We start from the raw sequence: 9,735 nt of genomic DNA on the forward strand, positions 1-9,735 counted from the left end.
ACTTCATTTTCGTTCAACACAAGATTATTTTAATTACGAATAAAGAACTATACTTTAAAAAAATAAAGTGAGTGCTTGAATAAACTTCTTATTAGTGTGGTTCATTGGCAACATTGAGACATTTCACAGTGAAGCGTTTCTGACGCGAGATTCTCGTTGTACTTTAACAATTTTCAGCGCTTTTTTTCTTCCATTATGAATTAATATGTCCCCGAGTTAAGAAGCCTTTAGAAAACGCATTTGAAGTTATAAGAACACGTGTAACCTTTGATAGAATTTATGTGAAACATACAAGCCGACAGTGTTTACTTTACCAACGAGTTAAAAGGAATTCAATTTGGTCTTGTATAAATAAAATTTTAACAAAAAGAAAAACCGACTTCAAACAAAACACTATTTTAAAACAAATGAATATGTACGAAAAAGTAATAAAAATAATTGCGTATTCAACATATTTTTTAGAGTCTTCCTAAGTTAAATGAAATGAAAAATATTAGACTACTTAAAAGTCGATTAACGATTATATCATGTAGTTATAGTTATTGGTATATTTGGAGCCGGTGTCAGCCACGGTGCCCTTGCCCAAACAATCAAAAGAAAGAAGCGATACGAGCCCCTTGATTGATCCAGTATATTATTGTGTGGCTGACACCGACTCCAAATATAACAATAATTATAACTACATGATATAATCGTTAATCGACTTTTAAGTAGTCTAATATTTTTCATTTCATTTAACTTAGGAAGACTCTAAAAAATATGTTGAATACGCAATTATTTTTATTACTTTTTCGTACATATTCATTTGTTTTAAAATAGTGTTTTGTTTGAAGTCGGTTTTTCTTTTTGTTAAAATTTTATTTATTTTTTGATTTTAAGTGAAGCTGATGTTGACTAACAATTTTTTTTAATATGGATAGATTAAGCGTTCCGTTTATATGAGTCAGAAACTACTTCGAGGACAATTTCAAAGGAAACTTGCGAATAAAGCAAAAATAGACTTTCGAAAATGCGGATTTAATACGTCACGCGGCGTAAACTACAAGGATCCCTCGAAAGAGCTGTAATCGAACTCAGCAAAAAAATTTTGAAAAAGACCAACTATATTTCGTACATCATATGACATCACATCACATACACAAAATTTGATTAAAGGTAGTAAGAAATTCTGCCCCATATCGCACCCTAACTGCGAGCCGTATAGGAGTTCCATCACTACATAGTATAAAACAAAGTCACTTTCTCTGTCCCTATATCTTTAAATCTACGCAACGGATTTTGATGCGGTTTTTTTTAAAAGATAGTGTGATTCAAGGGGAAGGTTTGTGTATATAATACATGAACAATATAGTAAAGAAACACTGATAATTTTAGAAGTTTGCGATGTGATGTCGTATATAAACAAATTCTGTAGTATATTTAGTATCAGTATTGCACCCGTGCGAAGCCGGGGTGGGTAGCTAGTTGATTATAATATTCGACTATGATAATTACATAAACATAACCACATTACGGAAGGTGACTCAAATATCCAAATAACCTATAAATAAAAGATTCGACCGAGTATCGCTAACGTGCTCCTCAGAATTGTTCCGTTCCCTTCCGTTCCGTTACTTTGACATGAATCCTGTGCTCAGAACCTTACCAAACTTTCACCAAATTACCCTTGAAGTATATATTTTATAATAAAAAAAGAATTATCAAAATTGGTTAACGTGATTTTCAGTTATTCACCTATTTGTCGCGCATATACAGAATGCAAATTTAAGACTTATGTCGTTTTCACATGGATACCATCATCGGAAAAAAAAATAAAAAAAATGGGACCCCACGGGAAGCACTACCTTTCAAACAAAAAAAAAAATTATCAAAATCGGTCCACCCAGTGAAAAGTTATGAGGTAACAAACATAAAAAAAAAAAAAAAAAAAAAAAAAAAAAAAAAAAAAAAAAAAAAAAAAATACAGACGAATTGATAACCTCCTCCTTTTGGAAGTCGGTTGAAAATGAAATGTACGTTTTTATTTTGATGTGAAATGCTTATTGGCACGCCTAGGGTAAGATTGACTTGCATACGGTGATGGCAAACAGCATGAATCTATTAAACAGACAGTATTTACGGACCTATAGTTTTAAAAACAAACTGGCATTTTAAACTTTGAACAAGTAATAAGAACGGCAATCCAAGGTCTGAATTACAAATGTAAATTTATTGACTATCATATAATTACTAACAATTGTATTATGTCAGACTAGCAACCCGCCCCGGCTTCGCACGGGTACTTGATCTTTTTTTTTATTTATTTATTTATTTACTAAGAAAAAAATTACAAATATTTCATATAATCAGTGCAGCATAAACCACAGTCGGTTTTACTGTGCTCTGACGATTCTTAAACAGTAGTTAGTAATAATAATAATAAAAGTTTACAAAAGACAAAACACACACAATACAGCTGTTATAATTTTTTGCACAAAGAAGATTTGTACTACGAATAGTAAAATATACTTATTATAAATATGTGGGTTAATTGATTTTATTTTTATATAAAAACAAGTTTGACGCTGTTTTGCTCTCCTATACAGGTTGATCTATAAAGTAAATAGTAGTAATTTTTATGATTTATTTTTTGTTTAATATTTCTGGGTAAATTGTTTAATGAGGTAGGAACAATATATTCCAGAACTCGTTTACCGTAAAAATTTGAATATCTAGGGATCTCCAATGTTTGATTTATAATGTTTCTAGTAAATTCATTATGACATTTTTTTTATTTGTAATTTTAAATTTAAGTATTGTTCTGATAATATTGTATATCGACGGGTCCCAAAAACAAAATCTTATGGAAAAATAAGACAAAATCGACTTTATTGTTAATTATTAACCTGCATAACATTAACTACACGGTAGTGTGTTTTTCTTTTAAATTAAGTGTTTACTTTTTGAGATAACCAGTAGAACAATACCGTATATGAAAAACATAGTTTTACAAACCTTTAAGCCATCACACTGTAAGGTAGGAATTTCGCAGATACGATTTTGTTCTTGGGACCCGTCGATATTTAATTTTAGTAGATATTGGCATTACTTTGCAAAAATTAAATAACTGGCTAGGGTCGTTTCGAAATTGGTTTTTAATTTTTTTAGGTACAATAGTTTTTAATAGTCTTAGTTGAAGGTTGTAAATACGTTCGATATTTGTTTTAAAGGTTAGGCCATAGCTACTTAGTCCGTATGATATAATTGATTCACCAAGAGATCTGTATAGCATTAATAAAATTGAAAAGGGAATTTTAGTTTTAATTATTGTTAATTTAGCTAATAGGGCTCTTAATTTGTCGCGTATACTATTGATATGATCCTTCCAATTTAAATTACTATCAATGATTACTCCAAGATAGCATTGATTTTTAACTGTGTCAATGCAAGAACAGTTGCAGGAATCAACGTATGGTTTGTGAAAGCATTGATGACTATGAGCAATATTTTTTATATTTCCAGTGTGTCTTTTGTGACTTGAACTTATGTACATTGCTTTTGTTTTTTTTGATTGATTACAAGACCAACGTCATGAGACCATTTCGCCAATTGATTAAAATCGTGTTGTATTTGTTTCCTTGCTTCTTTTATATCGCGATGAGCTGACAAGAGACATGTATCATCAGCGAATTGGTACATTTCGCATTGCCTGATGACATTTCCGAGGTCGTTAACATAAGTTATATAGTGAAGGGGTCCTAATACTGAACCCTGCGCTGTTCCTTCTGTCACTTGTATCTCGTCACTAATAGTGTCAGAAATTTTAACTCGGTACGTTCTGTCAGTTAGATAATTACGGCACCAGTTTAACAGTGGACCTCTAATACCGTTGTCTTCCAATTTCTCAAGTAGTGTATTATGTCGCAATGTATCAAAAGCTTTCGTATAGTCAACAAAAACAACCAAAACGTGTTTTTTATTATTTAAATGTTTATTAACGGAATTTGTAAACATTGATAGTAGTTGTGTGGTACTTTTCTTGGGCTGAAAACCGAATTGATTATTATATAATATATTATTTTCTTTATAAAATGTGTATATTTGTTGGCTAATGAACTTATAATTATGAACTTATAATCCATAATTTTATCGATTATAAGGAGAATAGTTATTGGTCTATAATTTTCAAATTTATTACCATCTCCTCGTTTGAATGTAGGTCTTACAATGTCAGATTTTAGATCTTTGGGATAAAGTCCTGATATGACACTATTATTAATAAACTTTACAACAATTGAAGTAAATGTTTCATATAGTTTTTTGATATCAACTGCTCTAATATTATCTATTCCGTCCGTTTTATTGATGTTAAGTGATTTTATGATTTTTGAGACTTCATATTCGTTAGCTTTAACAAATCTACACGTGACATTTACTGATTTTTTATAATTATTTATGTTTAGTAGTGGAATCTTGCACGAAGGAATTATATTTTTTACGCCGTTATCAAAGGATTTTGCGAATTGATTAGTTATATCTTGAATTGAAGTTGATTTTTTGTTAAAAGATTGTAATATTATTCTATCTAAGCTTTTTTTTATTCTACCTGTTAGTGAATTTAATAACTGCCACAATTGTCTATAATCTTTTGTTCTATGTTTATGTACTTCTTTTTTATAGTATTTATTTTAAAAGTAATTAATTTTTTTATTTGCATAATTTCTTGCTTTATTATATTGAAGTTTTAGTATCATATTGTGAACATCCTTTTTCCATTTTTTGAATAGGTTATCTCTGAATTTACATGCCTTAATTATACTTTCATTTATCCAATTATTATTTTTACGCGTAGGATTACTTTTGGTTTTGATTTTTACTTTTGATTCGTTATAACAATTATTAAATTTATTTTTAATTAATTCATATATTTCTAAAGGACATTTCAAAGATTCCACAGACGTCCAGTTAATATCGTTGAAAAGATTGTTTAGACGGTTATTATTAATTAATATTTTGTATTTTATTCGATCACCTGTATAGGCGTTGAGCCAACGCAGGCCAATGCAATCATTTGATGGTCCGCTAGTACAGTGTCGAGCGCTGCTGTGTATAGATCTTGTGAACGGGATTTGATAAATATGTGGTCAATACATGATTTACAAATTTTATTATTACATAATTCAACTCGTGTGTAATCTGAGATCCCGCACACTAGACATAGGCTAGACATCATATTTATATAGTTATGTTTTACAGGATTATCTGTATTTTAAATCTATATTTACATCACCTATTATGAGCAAATCGTTTTTACAATGGAGACTTTTCAGAAATTGTTCAAGTTCTTTTAGAAATGAGTGTTTGTTGTAGTTAGGTGGACGATAGATTGCACACAGTGTTGTAGTACAATTGTTTGGTGTTTTAATTTTAGCTAGAATACATTCAAAGCTATTTGTTTGTGATTTAATAATAGTAGTCTTAATTTTTTTATTTACATAGATAATAATTCCACCGCCTTTTCTCGCTTTACGCAACGCTGTGTGCATTTCATACCCTACCAAATTATACATATTACTCATTGAGTCAGTGATGTTAGCTTCAGTTACAATTATGATATCCAGAACTTTATTACACATATTAATGCTTTGTTCTAAGGCTGAGATTGAGAATTTTTAATCATGGACCTTATATTTACATGAACACAAGACAAGGTTATAGTATTATTATTAGGTATATTCTTTATAAAATCATACAAATTTGAACAATTATAAATTTCAGTTACCTCCTCGTTGATTACATCCATTTAGGCACAATTTAACAAAACTAATACGTTCTTGACTATGAATAACTAAATAAATGACTAATCTACTTATATAAGCTTATTGATATCTTCTAGTGACCTCAGTATGATTTGCTCGGAGTCGCTGTTTTTTCGTACACGAATTATTCCTCTTTTACACCATATAAACTTGTAGACGTCTTTTAATTTCTGTTTTGCATTCCATAGCAATTTTTTATTGTAAGGCGTAAGAGATTTTTTCAAGAACACAGTTTTATTACATGATTTTTCACTTTCATTGACTATTATATCTTTAACTAAAATTTTCGTAGATTTAGATACAGACAACCATTTATGAACGGTTTCAGTATTTTTCATTTTTATTTGAATTGTTCCGGTGTTCTCTTTTCGCGTTGAACTATTTACCTGTACACTAACAATATCTTCGCATGGCATATGTAATTTTTTTGCAATCTTTTCGGCTATAATCTTTATTTCTTTGTCATCAGAGGTCGGAATATTAAAAACTTCGAGCAGATTATTTAATTTCTGTTGTTCTATTTCATGTTGACGTTGCTCTAAAGCGTTAATTCTAGTTTCTAATATAGAATTTTTATTCATTAATTATGTATTTTTTCTTTTTAATTCTTGAATTGATTGCTTACAAAACTCAATATTTTCCATTATTTCATCCATTTTATCGCTCTGATATTGTAATGATTTCATAAAATCCTTCATCTCCCGTTGTATAGCTTTTTCCATTTCCTTTGTCATCTCTTTCAAAAGTTGTTTGACGTTCTTGGAAACTTCCGCTGAATCTTGAGACGTTTCTTCGTCTTCGTTCTCCTCCGGTATGAAGAAGGAGCTACGCCTAAAGGAAGAGTTATGACATTCTTTGCATGTCCAGTCCAAATTTTCAGCAGCACGTAGTCAGCAATTTGTTTGTTGGTAAGACCTGAGCATGAAGTATTGCTATGAACCACTTTCTAATCCAGCACTTCTTTTTGTAATATTTTTAGAATATTTATCGCACAAATTCATATTGAGGGTACTCTAATATCACTGGCGTACAGAGCGTGTTGTCTATTGGAGCTACCGTTCACGAATGAATCTTTATCGTTATATTATGACCAAATTACATAAAATCATTATAAATTATAGCCTGTGTGTTATTCTGATGTATAACCTATATTATTGTAAAATTTCATCCAAATCCGTTCGATAATCTTTTTGTGAAAGGGTAACAAACATACATACATCCATCCTTACAAACTTTCGAATTTATAATATTATAATATTAATGTGATGTACGACAGTACTTCAGGTACCATTTACAATTTATTATATCAAAATTGGTTAGGTTGTATAAACAAATTCACTTTATTAAATCCTTTTTTCTCATACATTTCCAACAGATAACATAAAATAATATTAACTATATACCTTCTTAAAATATGAACCTTCATTGTCTGCACAGATGCTCGAGGTTAATTCACCTACTACATAAGGATTTACTAAACAAGTACAAGCTGGTAAAAGCTTGTATACAAGTTCGCTAATCATCGGAAGCATTTCAGGTCTTATCTACAGGTATTAGTAATTTGAGAAATTAAGAAGTTATAGGGATATTTGTGACCATTTTAATTCATATGCATTTTGCAAGAGTGAAAAAGGTTTCAACCTTTTTAAATTCAATCAAAAATGCAACTTAAATCTCTGTCTTTTTTTCTGATTTATAAAAGAACAATTCAAACATTGGTTACTTATCAATATAAAAAAATCCCAATTTTAAAATACGAAACGGAAAGCGATACTATATCAAATTTTTTGAAGTACAAAAATGACTATAAAACATAAAGCAAAATATTACCGTTATCAGGAATTTTTTTCAAAGTTACTAAAAAAAACCGACTACAAAGGAAGCCCGTTGAAATTCGCATTTGAACAAAACATAAATTCGCTCTTTGAATGTCTCGCAAATAGGTTTTAATGCGTGCCAATCCAGGAGACAGACTCAGGGTAATGAAAAAAAAATCTTTTCAAATACAAGAAGTATTCCAAAAACATTTCTCGAGTGCATTGGTTTTGCTTTAGAAAATGACGCGGTGTTTTGGAATAAGTATTTACTCTCGATTGTGTCTCAATTTAAATCACTACTTTATCTAACACTAGGTAATGGTGGTATCTACAACAAAGTGGACAAAAAAATAATTTAACATAAGACACGAATTTTTGTATCCTTTATTAAATAGTTCTGTTTACCACTAATTCAATTGACTGATTTATTCGTAATATTTAGTAAATACAAATTTATAGATTTAGATACAATGTTATATTACTATTATTAAACTTACTTGTGTAAAATGCTTATTATGAAGAAATAAATAAGAACATAGTAATATTTACTAAGATCTTCTAACATCTAGGAATTTTATATTTTAATTGCTGATACATTTTAACTTCTTACGTCTCGTCGAAATTCCAAATATCAATCGCACCACCTGATGTTCGAAAATCCACAATATTTAACACATTTCTTCCTCGCACAATAAATTTTTGGAGCCAGCTTTAACCGTCGGTTTTTCCGAATCGATATGATTTGGGAACCTTTTGAGGTTAAACATTTTAAGTTTCTTTAGAAAAGAATGCACTCATTCCTTAACGGCCGGCAACACACCTTCAAGGCCCCCGGTGTTGCAGATGTCCATTGGCGGTGGTAATCACTTTTCATCATGTGAGCTTCCAGCTCGTTTAACAAATCCCCCTATAACAGAAAAATCTAGGACATCTCTTCTTGTAAATAAAAAAAGTAATCCCAGATATTGAGAATAAAATCCGAATTTAAATGTCGTCAAACTTGGCCCACCATGTAGGTGGCAATAAAATATTTATAAAATAAAAAATAATACGTCCTTGTATGGTTAATGAAATTCTTGCGCGAGACCCACATCTATTCGTTTAAGAAACAGCCTCTGTGGACAGATAGTAATACCGAAATTTACATCGTAGAGACGAACGTTTTATAACCAAAAGGGACTGAAAAACTTAATAAATTTTATTCTTAATTTTTTAAATGACAAAACTGAATGTAATAAACCTCAAAGTAATAAAAGGCCACTTAATACAAAATCTCCTGACTATTATAGGCAATTACGAGCAATTTTTGAATGAGCTCTCTGAGTGATATTATTAAATAAATAGAAATGTTTAAGGGTAAATTGAACTTGAATCGATTTTAACAAAAAAATTACAACAGAAAAATTTAATTTTATTTTATAGTTTATCAAATATTCTCCACTGACGTGTTCCGTAGGATTGTTCTATAATATCTATACAAATATTATAAATGCGAAATGGATTGTATGAAATATTTTTTTTTACTTAAAGCAGAATACTGCATCAAATCAAATTTTATAGATGATAAAACGTGTGAATTTAATGCCTGTCGACTTCCAAGCAGGATATATTAATTTTAATAATTGTATTAACTAACATGACTTTGTATTTTTTAAATGTTGAATAAGAGTATCTACCTACTGAGTTTCTTGCCGGTTCTTCCCGGTAGAATCTACTTTCCAAACCGATGGTAGCATCACTTCATTGTAAAATGACGATTCAAAAGTTTTCCAAACAAGACGCGACTCCTGAATCGGTATTAAGTACAAATTTATAGAAAATAACTTTCCTTTCAGAGACTTCTTCGTGAGGATAATAGTAAGGATAGAATCCTGCATTATTCATTGTAGAACATGCTGTGTGTGCTGTGCTCTGTTATAGAAAGTTTCTCGGATTCGCTTATTAATACTTTATTTAGGCTATATTACAAAATGTCTTTTTTATAACTTAGCTATTGAACTGTTTCTGTTTCTAAATTGTATTTTAAATTTGTATTAAATATGTCAGTTTAATAAGTAAGTAAGTTTTTTTTCATTGGTTTCTATTTTTAGTTAATTTTGTGAGAATTTTAATTTTAAGAG

This window comes from Vanessa cardui, chromosome 13 (assembly GCF_905220365.1).
Source record: "Vanessa cardui chromosome 13, ilVanCard2.1, whole genome shotgun sequence".
Lineage (NCBI taxonomy): Eukaryota > Metazoa > Arthropoda > Insecta > Lepidoptera > Nymphalidae > Vanessa > Vanessa cardui.